Source organism: Danio rerio, chromosome 3 (genome assembly GCF_052040795.2).
Source record: "Danio rerio strain M-AB ecotype USA chromosome 3, GRCz13ab, whole genome shotgun sequence".
NCBI lineage: Eukaryota > Metazoa > Chordata > Actinopteri > Cypriniformes > Danionidae > Danio > Danio rerio.
Window position 1 is genome coordinate 41,260,357 of NC_141023.1, and position 14,823 is coordinate 41,275,179.

The 14,823-nt window shown below is 31.0% G+C and overlaps 1 protein-coding gene across 4 annotated transcripts in view; it reads left to right on the plus strand.

Moving 5' to 3' along the window:
* Positions 1-2,565: 2,565 nt before the first annotated feature.
* Positions 2,566-14,823, plus strand: part of card11 (caspase recruitment domain family, member 11) — a 76,844-nt gene continuing 64,586 nt past the window's right edge. For all 4 annotated transcript variants that reach the window (XM_087244980.1, XM_087244981.1, XM_087244982.1 and 1 more), the window contains exon 1: positions 2,566-2,668. The gene's annotated coding sequence lies outside the window, so the exon portion shown is untranslated. The remainder of the gene's footprint in view (positions 2,669-14,823) is intronic.

A 14,823-nucleotide genomic window follows, 5' to 3' on the forward strand; every position in this document is an offset into this window, starting at 1 on the left:
GATTCATTCATTCATTCATTCATTCATTCATGCAAATAGTTTCCTATTTCAACATGAATCCTACCTGACCAAGAACAGTATGAATAAACATTTATTTATTTATTTGTCGTTGTGCATATATTTAAATAAGGATATATTTATATGCTCATTATAATTAACAAAGTGTACACCCTAGGCAATGTTGCATTTTAATGATTAAGATTTCATATCTAAAATAATTCATTCATTCATTCATTCATTCATTCATTCATTCATTCATTCATTCATTCGTTCGTTCATTCATTTATTTATACAAATAGTTGCATAGTTTAATATGAATCCCACCTGAATATATGAATAAACATATATTTTATTTAATGGTTATTTATAGAATACATTTATATGCTCTTTGTAATTAACACATTAGGCAATGTTGCATTTTAATGATTGAGATCTATCTATGAGTTTAATGCATGCATTCACTCATTCATTCATCCATTTTGACAAATGTAATATAAACCCAACTGTATGTAAACAATGCAGTTAAAAATAAACTTTTTATTTTATGTCATGCAAACGCTGAGTCAAGTTAAATTTAAGCCATGTTAAAATAGATTTATTTTAGTTCCCCTAATTTTAGTGGTTTAAAAAAAGAACAAAAACTGTCCCCAAGGCAGCACGTTGCAACATTTGTTTAACTATTTCCATAAACAAATATTTTGAGGTATGCATTTGCATGTTCTGTACCAAAGACTTCATGATGAAACCATCTAAAGTGAGTGAGCAACAGTTCCTCTAAATAACAGATGAGCACATATATAAAAACTTCAAAACGCAGTATATATTCCTCATTTATATACAACTTTATGTCTACAATATTTTCATGACACTTGAGCCATATTTTATTCATGACACTTTGTTCGCTTTTCGGATCTGATAGCTTTGGAAAAGAAAGATCTTTTTACAGCTTTTGTGTTATTAGTGATTTAAGATGAAACTCTGATAGGAGGCTTTCAAAACTGTGTCAGTGACTCATTAAGATAATTGTTAGAATAATTAAGATCCACATTTGGGTTTGAGTTATAGACAAGCAAATTAGGCTATTCAGTCGGTACAAATAGCATGCTGTGGCAAAGGCAAAAGATGACAACACTTAGACAATGATGGGAAAATAAAAACCGAGAAAAGGCAAACTAGAAAACTACAGTGTTTAACTGGAAATGTGGTTAGACAATTAACATATAACATACATTTTTACATTGTAAGTGAATTCAGCAGTATTATTAGATACACCGAGTAATGACATTTTTTATATTTTTCCAGCAAGACAGTGAAAGAAAATAATTTTGATGCCCTTTTGAGTTTGTACCTTTTTGAGTTTTGAAACTTTGTATCTTTGACTTTTCATTGACTTTTTTTTCATTGTAATTTAAATATAAATCCAATTACACTTTTAAGTGTTTCTTTACTTGCACTTTGCACAATTACAATCACTATTTTTAAATGCTGTTTTTTGCCATAATGAAGCCATAAATATCCACATCAGCTGTGTTTACAAAGATCAAAGTCTACAGTTGTATATAGAGTGATATAGGGATATAGATTTCTCAAATCCCTTTTATAAAACACTGAACTGTCAAATAAATAAATTAATTCGAGAAATAAATAAACAAGCAAGCAAGCAAACAAACAAACAAGCAAGCAAGCAAGCAAACAAACAAATAAATAAATAAATAAATAAATAAACAAACAAGCAAATAAACAAGCAAGCAAACAAACAAACAAACAAAAAAACAAGCAAACAAACAAACAAACAAACAATAAATAAACAAATAAATAAGTAAACAAGCAAGCAAACAAACAAACAAGGAAACAAACAAACAAACAAGTTTCATATGTTCTCCTTGCATTCGCGTGGGTTTCCTCTGGGTGCTCCGGTTTCCCCCACAGTCCAAAGACATGCAGTACAGGTGAATTGGGTAAGCTAAATTGTCCATAGTGTATGAATGTGTGTGTGGACGTTTCCCAGAGATGGGTTGCGGCTGGAAGGGCATCCGCTGTGTAAAACATATGCTGGATAAGTTGGTGGTTTATTCCGCTGTGACGACCCCAGATTAATAAAGGAATAAAGCCGACAAGAAAATGAATGAATAAATGAATGATAAAAAAATAAAAACAAAAATAAAAATAAATAAATAAATAAAGAGGAAGGACCAAGAATTCTGAGCCTGAGTTGAATCAATGTTCAGATTTTATGTTCTACAATTACATGCAAATTAGCTCATATTTAATTAAACAAGGCTTCCTTTGCATATTTAAAAACTTGTAGACTACATTTGTTATCCTTTATAAAATCAATCAAATGTGTAAGTATGGGAAAGTGATAACGAATTTTACACTATATTCACCTGCCATGTCAGTGAGACAACAGGTCAATAAGAACAAAGTGCCATAAAGTTTCATGAGTTTGCTTTGCTGTGGGACTCTCACTATCAGTGACGCTCGAGCGTTACAGCATGTTAGCTCCGCCCACAGCGCTTTGACTGACAGTTTGCTACTATGAGGCTCAGGTGAAATGATCCTGCCAGTCTTGTGAGTTGTTGCGACAGTTCAGCTGTTTGAAGCACAGGCGCCTTCAAGTACTATAATGGACCGGTCGAATTAAACCCTGGGAAGCGATCTTTCACAGGTAAACAACTTTTCTTTCTTGCTAAAGAGGAAAATGATTTGTAAATGGTCGAATAAAAAGTTGAGCCGTGATAACAAACTTTTCGACGCACGTCAGAGTCAGACATGCATAGGAAACCGATCCGTGTCAAGTGTAGTATCATACGTATAATACTCAGAGAAGTCAAAATTGTGTTGTTTTGGACATGGTGAACTCTTTATATGCTTATGCCATGATTTTGAATTGTTTGTAAAGTCATTTTTTATGCGCGTTTCTCTTGTTGTTAAACTGAAGATATGCTACTGTATGTATATTATGGTTGTCGTCTTATTTAATAACTTCATAGTTGTCTTCATTTATTAGTGAACATCCCTGTTTACAGTTGTAAAAAGCAAATATAGGATATAAAAAGTTAAATCATAGTTTATCATGAGCAGCACTAAATATCTGATGCTAGTTTCCATCGCTCATTTTATTATGCATGCTGTGCACTCTCACTGAAAAGTCGATCATTGAAAGGATCATGCACTGCTGCATTAATCTGACACCATTAATCCAGGGACAATGAGAGGTGTAGATTGTTCTGCAGTTTATTTGGCACACACTGTCCAACTCAATCTTTCTCTTTGAATCTCAGCTTGTTGCTTTGGTCACACTTTGCAATAAAATTTGCGTTAGTTATTGGAGGTTAATGAATTTACTAACATGGATTAAGACCAATACTTGTGCAGCATAAATTTATTAATCATAATTCTGTATTGACTATATGCATCGTTAAAATCCAAAGGTTGTGCCTGTTAACATTAATTAATGCACTGTGAATGACTAACAATGAGTGCCTTTATTTTCATCAACTAATCTTAACAAAGATGAACAAACTGTAAATACTGTAATAAATGGATTATTTATTAACTAACGTTCACTAATGTAAACTTACTGTAAAGTTTTACTGTTGCCATTGAATTCCTAAGAAAACACATGCAATTACAAAAACACCAGCAAATTAAGAAAAGATCTTAGTCATTTTGACAGAATATGTGTTGCAAATTCTCACAATGCTTATAAATTAAGAAAAGATGCTGCATTTTCTCATGCAAATAGAACAGAACGGAAATGTTTCAAGGGGTTCCAAAATCATGATGGACTCATGCTAAGTGAAGTTGTATGCAATCTTTGAATTTTTTTTGGTTTATTTTAACATCCTGATTACACAATTTCCTTCTCTTTTTTATATTATTATCCTAAATAGCCATAAACTAAATTGCCAGGTCTATCACATTTTAGGGTCCCCTTGAAACATTTCCATTGTGTTCCGTGTGTTGAGAGAAAATGCAGCCCTTAATCTTAATTTGTTTGTGAGGATTTTCAACACATATGCTGTCAAACCAATGGAAATGTTTTCTTAATTTGCTGGTGTTTTTTGTAATTGCATCATCAAGCTCTCTTGGCTCTCCTGTAGATTAAAACAAGAACTGAATATTTATAACACAATGTCCATTATTTCACAATCACTAATGCAAATAATGTAATTAATAACTTGCTAAAAAATTGCTGTTACCATAGATTTCACCACTAGCTACTCCAAAGTGCTTTCATACTTTAAAATTTGCAGATGTTTGATTTATCAATACTAATTTAATCTGAACATCTTGTACCATACAAAGTGCAAGTAATAGCATAACACAAGCAAATATTGTTGACATTGGTTTGATTAAACATTAAAGAATCTCAGGTGTCTGTTTACAATCCTAACTTATAAACAAATGAAAGTTTGATTACTGAATATATTTAAGGAGGCAGCAATTACTTTAAAACCCAACTAATAAATATACAAACATATTTTGTTATATTATATTTCCCCATTTAAAAAAAATGTATGGGCTCATTTTTTCTTAATTTGTTGAAATATGTTAGTATTAAAACATTACTTACTTAACACTGTGAAATGTATTCAGTTTAGCAGACACATTTATTTGTAAATAATGATATAATTTTTTAAAAGCTCATAATAACTTTCCCAATTTTTTGTTTTATTCTTGTTCAAATTAAAATGTGAAAGAACATTTGTGTAATTATTTCTTTAAAATAAAGTGATTCTAACAGTAATTATAATAATATAGCAGTTAATAATAATAATAATAATAATAATAATAATAATAATAATAATAATAATAATAAAAAATAAAAATGACAAAACATCAATATTTAGTTTTTTTTTAATGGGTAGTCTTCAACACACTTGAATTTCTGTGAGTACATGATATGACAATACTTTTTTCTTACATAAAATGGAAAAATGCTCAATAAAGTGACTTTCTGAGGAGCTCTGGAGCTGAAGTTCATGTCCATACATAGTAAATTGAAAACATTCACACATCCTTAAAAATTTGAACTTATTTTATACAAATTTTGAATATTTAAGAAGATACAGATGACCAGAGTCATATTTAATTTATTTTTTTGTGCACAAAAGTGTTCATGAAGCTTCATATGATTACAGTTGAACCACTGAAGTCACATAGAATGTTCTGACAAAATATTTGATTCCTTTCTAAGATTTGAACTAGTCTGGACCATTTCTGTACATTTCTCTTTCTTCTAAATTATTATGATTATCATTATTATTTTATAATGTAAAATGGAGAAATGCTTAATAAGGTGACTTTCTGAGCAGCTCTGGAGCTGAAGTTCATATATAGCAAGTTGAAAACATGTTAAAGCATGTTAAAAAAACACCACACATCTTTAAATATTCAAACTTACTTAATTCAAAATCAAAATACTTGAGAAGATATAGATGACCAAAGTCATATTTACATTTCTTGTGCATAAAAGGGTTCATGGAGCTTCATATGTTTACAGTTGAACTTCTGAAATCACATGGAATGTGCAGTATATTTGGTTCCGTTCTGAGCTTTGAATGAGGTCAGGACCATTTAAGTCTCTGGTGGACGAGAGAGCTCTCTGATTTCATCTAAAATATCTGAACTTGTGTTGCGAAAGGTCTTATGAGATTGGACTAACATGAGTGTGAGTACCAATAGAAATATTCCTTTTTGTTGTGAATTAATCCTTTAAGTACTAGTATAAAACAACACAGCTTTTGATTTATGACTCCAAAACTTGCAGCATAACATTCCATTTGACTTCATTTGTTACACTTTTTCTAACATCCTGGTAATCCCATGGCCTCATTAATCCATTCCCTAATAGGACTAAAGGTTTGACCGGTTGTTCAGCTGAATCAGACCGGTCTGTTAGTGCCTGAAGCCATCAGGCACTGCCCAGTAGTTTGAAAGCTATCCCAGCTCAAATCAGCTCAGACTGTTAGCATAATAAGGCACTCCCTTATTACTGACTATGGCGTTCCTTCTTATGAAATTCATGATGTGAAGGTATCATGTGACCATTCATAAATGAGACAGAAAAGGTTTCATTATGCATGTTTAACAGATGTGCAGATCTGACCTCATATTTGCCTAACAAACTAAACCTCATGTCATGGCATGGGATTACTTAGATAATGACTTGGACTTATGATAAGTTCCTGTAAAGCTTTGAAAGCTGATAGCTTGCTCTTTAACAATAAAATTAGTTTGATGCCTTGGCTTGTTGATTTCCTTGCCTTGGGCTTTGCAAGTTCTGTGATGTTTTCCTAAAACTTCATATACAGTAGCTCTTAACCTCCACTCCCAGTAGTTTGTGCAGAGAAGGATGTAAATGCTTCATGTGAATTTGCATCATTGCAGAACAGCAAACAGTAATTCCTTATTAATAATTACAATTGTTGTTGGTTTTGTTTTTTACATATTTATGAGTGAATGTATTTGTAAATCAAGTTTAAATGTGATCAATAATTCAGGCTATAATTATTTCATAACATGTTTTAATCATAGATAGGCATGGGTTGATAACCGGTTTTAAGGTTTACCGCAGTTTTGAAAAGTCAAGGTTTTAAAACCGTTAACATTTTCTGTTAAACCGTTCCTATGGCATTTGTAAGTTTTATAGGATTTTTTAATGTGTTTTTTTAAGACATTTTTTTCCAGTCTATGATTCAGGAAACATCTGAAAAACAAATATAAACCAACATCCCGCATGTAGAGCTGAACAGTGCAGTGGCTTACTTTACAGTATGTCCAAAGATAATAAAGATATCCAAAACTGCCTTTTCAAGTTGAAATAAATCTGTTTTAAAGTAATCAAGACAGCAGAAGTCATTTAATATTTGCTGATATTTATTGTTTCAAAATATTTTAAATGTTAAAAAATATATACCATGTTGAAAGGGGAAAAAGTAAATTTTTTTACCCAGATTTTTAAAAATAATATATTTTAGAGCAGTAATTGCAATACCGTGATATTGTGAAACCGAGGTTATCATACCATCAGAATCTTATACCGGCCCATGCCTAATCATAGATATGATAACATAGCATGAATATATTCATATGATATACTGTACTCTGGTTGATAATGCACACAAATGAAGTGTCTTACGATTGCACTTATTAGTGGGTAATGATTATTAAAAAAAAATTTATTTGCAAGAATGAACATATCAGAATGGTATTTTGGTTTTTTAAATGTAAAAAAAAATACTAATTAAACTTTGAAATCAGTGAGACAGTTTTAAAAATAGTATGGGAAATTATAAGACAAAAAGAGAAAATGGCACTAAACTTGTTAATTATTGTTAAAATATAGATGTAAAAATTTTAATGCAAAGGTAGAAACACTCCTAACAAACTCTAAAACATGTGGTGTCGTTAATATGTTTTATTAGAAATTTCATGTATTTTTTAATGCACATTTACATGTGTTATAGAGTTTATAAGTAAATCAAAATTATTAAAGCCGAGATTTTAAACATTGTAAATTGAGATTTATTGTAATCATTTGAAATTATTTATCAGTGTTTTTGTAGTGTTTAAAATGGGATATTTCTTCCATGCTGCATATATATATATATATATATATATATATATATATATATATATATATATATATATATATATATATATATATATATATATATATATATATATATATATTAGGGTTGTAACAATATACCCGTATGATGGTCTACCACGATTTGAATGTGCACGATTATCATACCATGAACAATTGCATATCAACGGTATTAACCCTTAAAGACTGAGACAGCCACCCGCGGCTAAAAATAAGTATTGCTCTTAAATGTTTAATAACTTTTGATCCGCTGATCCGATTCATACAATGCAAAGATTGGCGTAAAGAAGAGAATCTCAGCTCTCCAGTGATGTACACATAACATTCGTAGACTTTCAGAGGCTCCAGAATCAGTGCGGTTACGTCATCAAAATTTGACAACACTGATTTGACAAAGAAACGCTCGTCACTGTGTCTCCGGACAAACCAGACATGATACATTGATGCATTGTCCCTCCTCCATGCCCAGATTGGTTCAAACTCGCTATATCACAACCAATAAGCATAGGTTTCGCTTTTGTTTGTGGACCAACACTGAGCTTTTTGAACAACACGGAATGAGAGATAAATAAATAAAACGCAAAAAAAAAAAGTTTTGCATGAAATAATTCTCATACTAAGTACTTTTGCATGCACAGCAGCACAGAAACATGACAAAACAGTGACACAGCAAAGACGAACTGCTGCTCTTGCTGTTTTCAAAAGACGCAAATGAAGGTGCAGCTGTTTGTCTGCATTGCAGACAACCATATCCAAATCCATATCCACAGACAACCATATCTATGCTGGCACATAAAACCTAAGGATGTTCCATACTGAATCTAGTTTCGTTATGTAACTATTTATAGTATAGTAAATATTTATATCTATTTTTTTACTGAGGATTTGCACCATGTTTATTTGGACTTTATTTGGACTTTGACACATTATTTATTATTTTCTTATTTTTTTTATTTGTTCATTGTAAGTGGTGTTGTGTATAGTAACTGAAAATATATTATTTGGAAAAAGTAAAATTTGCTTCACTGTTCTATTATTTTGTAACATTTGTAACATACCGTATACCGCGAAACCGTCAAACTGTGGTATTGTTTTAGATGATTATCATACCGTAACAAAATTCATACCGTTACAACCCTTATATATATATATATATATATATATATATATATATATATATATATATATATATATATATATATATATATATATATATATATATATATATATATATATATATGCAGCATGTCCAGCAATGAAAGAGTTAATATGCCACAGTCTTACAGTAAATAATCCTATAAGGAACTGCAATGTCCTAAATCTGGTTTCCTCAGATATTGGAAACATCTGATCTATAAGTTCACAAATTGTGCATGAAGGACACATTATTGTTATTTGAGTTCAGTAAGCACTTTCTGGAGACCACTCCTTTTGATTTGCCATTTTTTTGAGGAACTGAAACTAAAATGCAGTCTTTAGTTCCCTATCAAGAAATCCAATGTCTGTGTCCACAGTTTTTCTGTGACTTCAGTTTAATTATAAAGTTTCTTAAAAAGACAAGAGGATATATATATAAAACCTTTAAAATAAATAATGTAAGTACTGTATAATACCTAATCAAATCCAATTTACAATCAAAACATAATTATATTAGAATTAGAAAGTAAATGATGACAACGTAGTTTGATTATGTTCTGAATGTGATATGAATGTTTTATATTATACGTTCAATCTGTGGCATATAATAGCAATGTTTTTAATGTCTTGCTAATAAAACTGTATATGACTTGTAAATTCTAAAGCTTTGAAAAATCATATTTCATGAAGAGATTAAAAGGCATTTCTGTGTCTATGTTTTTACTGGTTGAACAAGAAAGCATTTCACCAGGTGTTTAAATTATTGAAATATAATTAGATTAAACATTTTGGTTCAATATAGATTTGAAGTCAGAATTATTAATATTCATGTGATTAAAAAATATTTTTCAAATGTTTCCTAAGTGCTGTTAAACAGTGCAAGCCAATCTTCACATTATTTCCTAAATTATGAAGTCTTTTTTATATTTACCTGCAATGAAAACTGTTTTTACATTTGAAAAAAAAAGTATTATTAACCCCTTTAAGAAATTGTTTTTTAATTAACTACAGAAAAAACTGTCCAATGCTATAATAACTTTCCTAATTAATAACTGAGTTATAAGCCTATAAATTGCACTTTAAGATGAATACTAGTATCTAGCATAAAAAACAGAACATAATCATGCTAACAAAAATAAACTATTTATTAGAAATTAGTTATCAAAATTATATGTTTAAAAATGTGTTTAATAAAATCTCTTTGTCAAAAAGCAGTTAGGAAAAATGTAATAAAAAGTGTAAAATTTAAAAAAAAACACTTCAATTGAATTATGACCTAAATTCTGACTTCAACTGTATGTCTAAAATAAAATGATTAGCAAGAATGAACATATCAGAATATTCTATGGTGTTTTAGTTTTTTTCTAATGTAAAAAATAGCCAATTACAGTTTGAAACAAAGGAGACAGTTTAAAAAACAGTAGAGCAAGAAATTATAGAGCAAAAAGAGAAAATAGCACAGAACTTGTTAAATATTGTTAAAATATGGGTGTAAAAAATAGATGCAAAAGTAGAAACACATGAAACAGCAAATATTAAATGGATTCTAGTGGTGTCTTTAACATGTTTTATTAGAAATGTTATGTACATATTTTTAATGTGCATCTATGTGTTGTAGAGTTGATAAGTAAATCATAGTTATTAAAACTGAGATTTTAAACATTGTAAATTGAGATTTATTGTAATCAATTAGACTTAAGTATTTATCAAATTAGTGTTTAAAAAGGGATATTTCTTCCAGGCTGCATATATATGTCTAGCAATCAAAGAGGTAATGCATCTAACCAACTTACAGTAAAGAACAATTAAATTGAATTCTGATTTAAATTCTGACTTCAACTGTACGGGCTCTATTTTGATGATCTAATCCAAAGCTCAGGTTGATCTCAAACTCCCCCGCTGCTGAGACCAAGGCGAACTTCCTAAGAGTAAGACATTAGAAAAAAGATTTAGGCTTATTTGATCTATAATATAGAACACATTTTGAATGGTGGGAGGAAACCCACGCGGACACAGGGAGAACATGCAAACTTTGCACAGAAATACCAGATGGAAGGACCCAACGCCTTTGGTATTCTTGCTGTGAGGCAACAGTGCTAGTCACTGGGCCACCGCCCATTCTGGATAAATGTGGAAGAGGGGAGGAGGGGGGTTTCTTCTAGACGAAGATAGAAAGGAAATGAGAATATATATAGTGACTTGGGATCCTTTGATTGGAGGATCATGATCAGCTAATGTGGACCAGCTGGGTCATTACTGAGCACACGCTCCTCTCGAAATTACTTTAAAATTAAACTTTACTTAAAAAATTATATGTATGTATATGTATGTTATATGTACTTTAACTACTCTGTTTTCCTTAAATCTACAGTTAGGACTTTATGTGTTTCATTTTTATTGTCTAATGTTATTAGCTAAGTAGTAGTGATGGGAAGTTTAGAGCTCCTCCACAAATTTCAGACAATATTAGACAATTCACTGCAATAAACCAGTAAAAACCGGTTCTTTTACACTACAATGTGATAATGTAATGACAATCCTCCCATGTTAGGAATTGACATATCAAAAATATGTAAACATCGATCATAATTTCAGTCAGTTAAAACATCATCGTGATCTGAAAAGTTTCTTACAGTTAAGTTTTGCTGCCCAAATGAAGCATGATTTATTATTTAAATTCCATTACAATTTTCTGTTATTAAATGAACTTGTTGTTGTTTCGCCAAATCCTCTCATTTCAGCCCTAGGTTTACTCAAGCTGCAGCTTCATCAGTTTCCAAATCTGATCTCAGTGTACTGTTCTAGCAATACAGTCTTATTTTAAGTCAGAGGGGGTATCAGGCATGCTATAAAGTAATTTGTGGATAAGTGCTTACTGAAGTCTCAAACCATTTCAAATGATTCAGTTCGATTTCACTTTCAAAGATTCGGTTAAAATGAATGATTCATTCGCATTCGGTCATCCCTACTAAGTAGAATAATCCGACCCATGATTTTCATCCAATCAAAATATGCACAGAAAGAAAATATACACCTTTTAAAATGCAGCAAACATGTACAGTGTTGTAGCTTTAGAAGTGTCTAGGAAGACATAAGATAATTACACGCAACTGCCAGGAGACTTTTGTGACTGCATGTCACTGATGAGAATATGAAGGATGCATTACAGGATGTTTCGTTTTCAACACATGTATTTTATACTGCATGAGCTTGGTTTTGTGGTGCCAACTGGCAACGTCACAGCTAGATCTTTGATGTACACAGATTTCATATTGTAGTCTATGAAAGGCAAATAATTTAACTTACATTTAGAAACACCCTTGATAGAAAAGGGCACTGACAGATTTTTAATTTAGGGTATAAGGTGGAACATTTTTACAGTGTAATATTCACTATACTCACTACTCTTGACTACTTTTAGAAAGGCTATTTACTCATACTTTTAGTAGTATTTAGAACTAGATACTATAACTCTTGCACTACATCTTTTGGCAAGTAATGATACTTTTTCTTGAGTCTGATTTTCCACCGCTAGATGAAAAGCATGCCATGTCAACCACACCTGGATGAGAGAGAGTAGAAAGCTCCTGTTTCTGTACGGTAAATGTCATCAGATTGGCTCTTAGGTTCATGCGCATGGCATCATCTCTCACAATGGTGGAATTGTTAGTTTGCTGGAGCTCGTATCCGGTGCCGAGCAATTGCATTACAGCTGGAATGTGCGGACAATGAATTTGTTATGGTTCACTTGAAACAACCACAGATTTCTGTCATCGATCTGGGCGAGTAGCATTTTTTGGACATCTTGGTTACATAGAACTGTCATCAAGTTTAATCTGAAATGTGGTCTGTGATTTAGGGCTGCATTCTGCCTGTCCAATATATTCATAAAGAAGGCTTGTTTATTAATTAGTTTGTTTTTTATTTGTGATTGTTACTTTCTTAATATTTTGACAGTAAAGAGGACTTATGTTACACTGTCTGATTTGTCTGCCCAGTTGCAGCAGAAGAAATGTTTTAAGGGAAACTTGTTTGAAAACACTCATTATTCAGCTCAGTTTGATGAGATCAGATGCATTACAAAAGGAATCACTTCTACAGAATAATAGTAATGTCATATAAAACTTGTAAAATAATATGAATTAAAAGTAAAATTGGGATTTTGTAATGCTGGATGAATAAAACAGTCATTTATTTTAAGTAAAATACAGTAAAATAAGACTATTGTAAATCTTTATTTTAATTTAAAAGAAATTTTTAATGTTTAATAATTTATTCCTGTTATGCAACACTGAATTCTCAGCATCATGACTCCTGCCATGAGGATCATAGCTTATAAAGTTGATTTGTTGTTATTATTATTATAGTTTAAAAAAAACAATACTGAGAAATGTTACTTGTATAATTGTTTGTTCAGTAGAAAAGTTAAAAAACACCATTTATTTAATAAGCAATACCAATTTGCTGCCACTATAATTCAGATTTAGATTCTCTATTGTTTTATTATGATAACAAAATTTTCTTGTGATCTTCACACAACAACAATTTTTCTCATGATCATGATGTTTAATTTCTTGTAATCTCAGCAAAAGCTGTTTTCTTGTTATCACTACACTGTAAAACCCAACAGGCAACTTTATCAAATGAAACGAGTGTAGTTACCTCAGAATTGACTAAAAGTTAATTCTACTCATTTGAAAAAAGTTTTGAACTTGAGTTAATTAAATACCTCATTAATTCAACTTAAATGAAGTAAGTTCACAGTACTCATTAGGATTAGTTTTTGAACTTAAATTGTTTATTGCAATCGGTATCCTTAAATTATTTCAGTTACCTTAACTTTTTGGGTTTACAGTGTACTTTCATTTTTATTTTTTTTTTATGTTTAATTAATTAATTTATTTATTTGACAATACTACAACTAATATGCTACAGCTAAAATAGCTAATAAAACAGCTATAATAATAATAATAATAATAATAATAATAATAATAATAATAATTATTATTATTATTATTATTATTGTTATTATTATTATTGTTGTTCTTGTTGTTATCAATGTTGTTGTTGTCGTTGTTATTATTATTATTATCATTATTATTATTATTATTATTATTATTATTATTATTATTATTATTATTATTATTATTATTATCATAGCTGTTTTATTTGCCATTTTAAGTTTAGCATAATAGTTGTCCAATTCTTGTTATATTGCAGATTGAAAAACAAGAAAACATGCCTGCTACAACATGCAGCAATTTTAGCAATTAACAAGATCTAATTTTAGCAATTAACACATCTTCCCTGTGTAACTTAATGATTGTGTTTAATTGGCAAAACACTTGCCAAGTGATCTTGTAAAAAAAGCAACACATTAAAAGGATAGTTCACTCAAAAGTAAAAATTCAGCCTTCTTTTATAACCTGGTTGACTTTCTTTCTTCTGTTGAACACAAAAGATGGTAATTTAAAGAAAGCTGGAAGCCTGTAACATTGACTTCAATAGTAAGTGAATGGTTGCAGGTTGTCAGCTTTCTTCAAAATATCTTCCTTTGTGTTCATAAAACTCAAAAAGGTTTGGAACCAATGGGGGCAAGTTCATTTTTTGTTGAACTCTGCCTTAAGCATGAGCAATATAATAATACCCTATGACTGCAAACACTCATGTTCATGATTACGTTCATTCATTCATTTTCTTGTCGGCTTAGTCCCTTTATTGAAACTGGGGTCGCCACAGCGGAATGAACCACCAACTTATCCAGCAAGTTTTTACCCAGCGGGTGCCCTTCCAGCCCCAACCCATCTCTGGGAAACATTCACATACACTCACTCACACACACACTCATACACTAGGTTAGTTAGCTTACCCAATTCAATTGTACTGCATGTGGGGGAAACCGGAGCACCCGCGAATGCAGGGAGAACATGCAATCTCCACACAGAAACGGCAACTGAGCCGAGACTTGAACCAGCGACCCAGCGACCTTCTTGCTGTGAGGCGAACGTGCTACCCACTGCGCCACTGCGTCGCCCTATTATAGATCATTATTTACATTAATAATACCT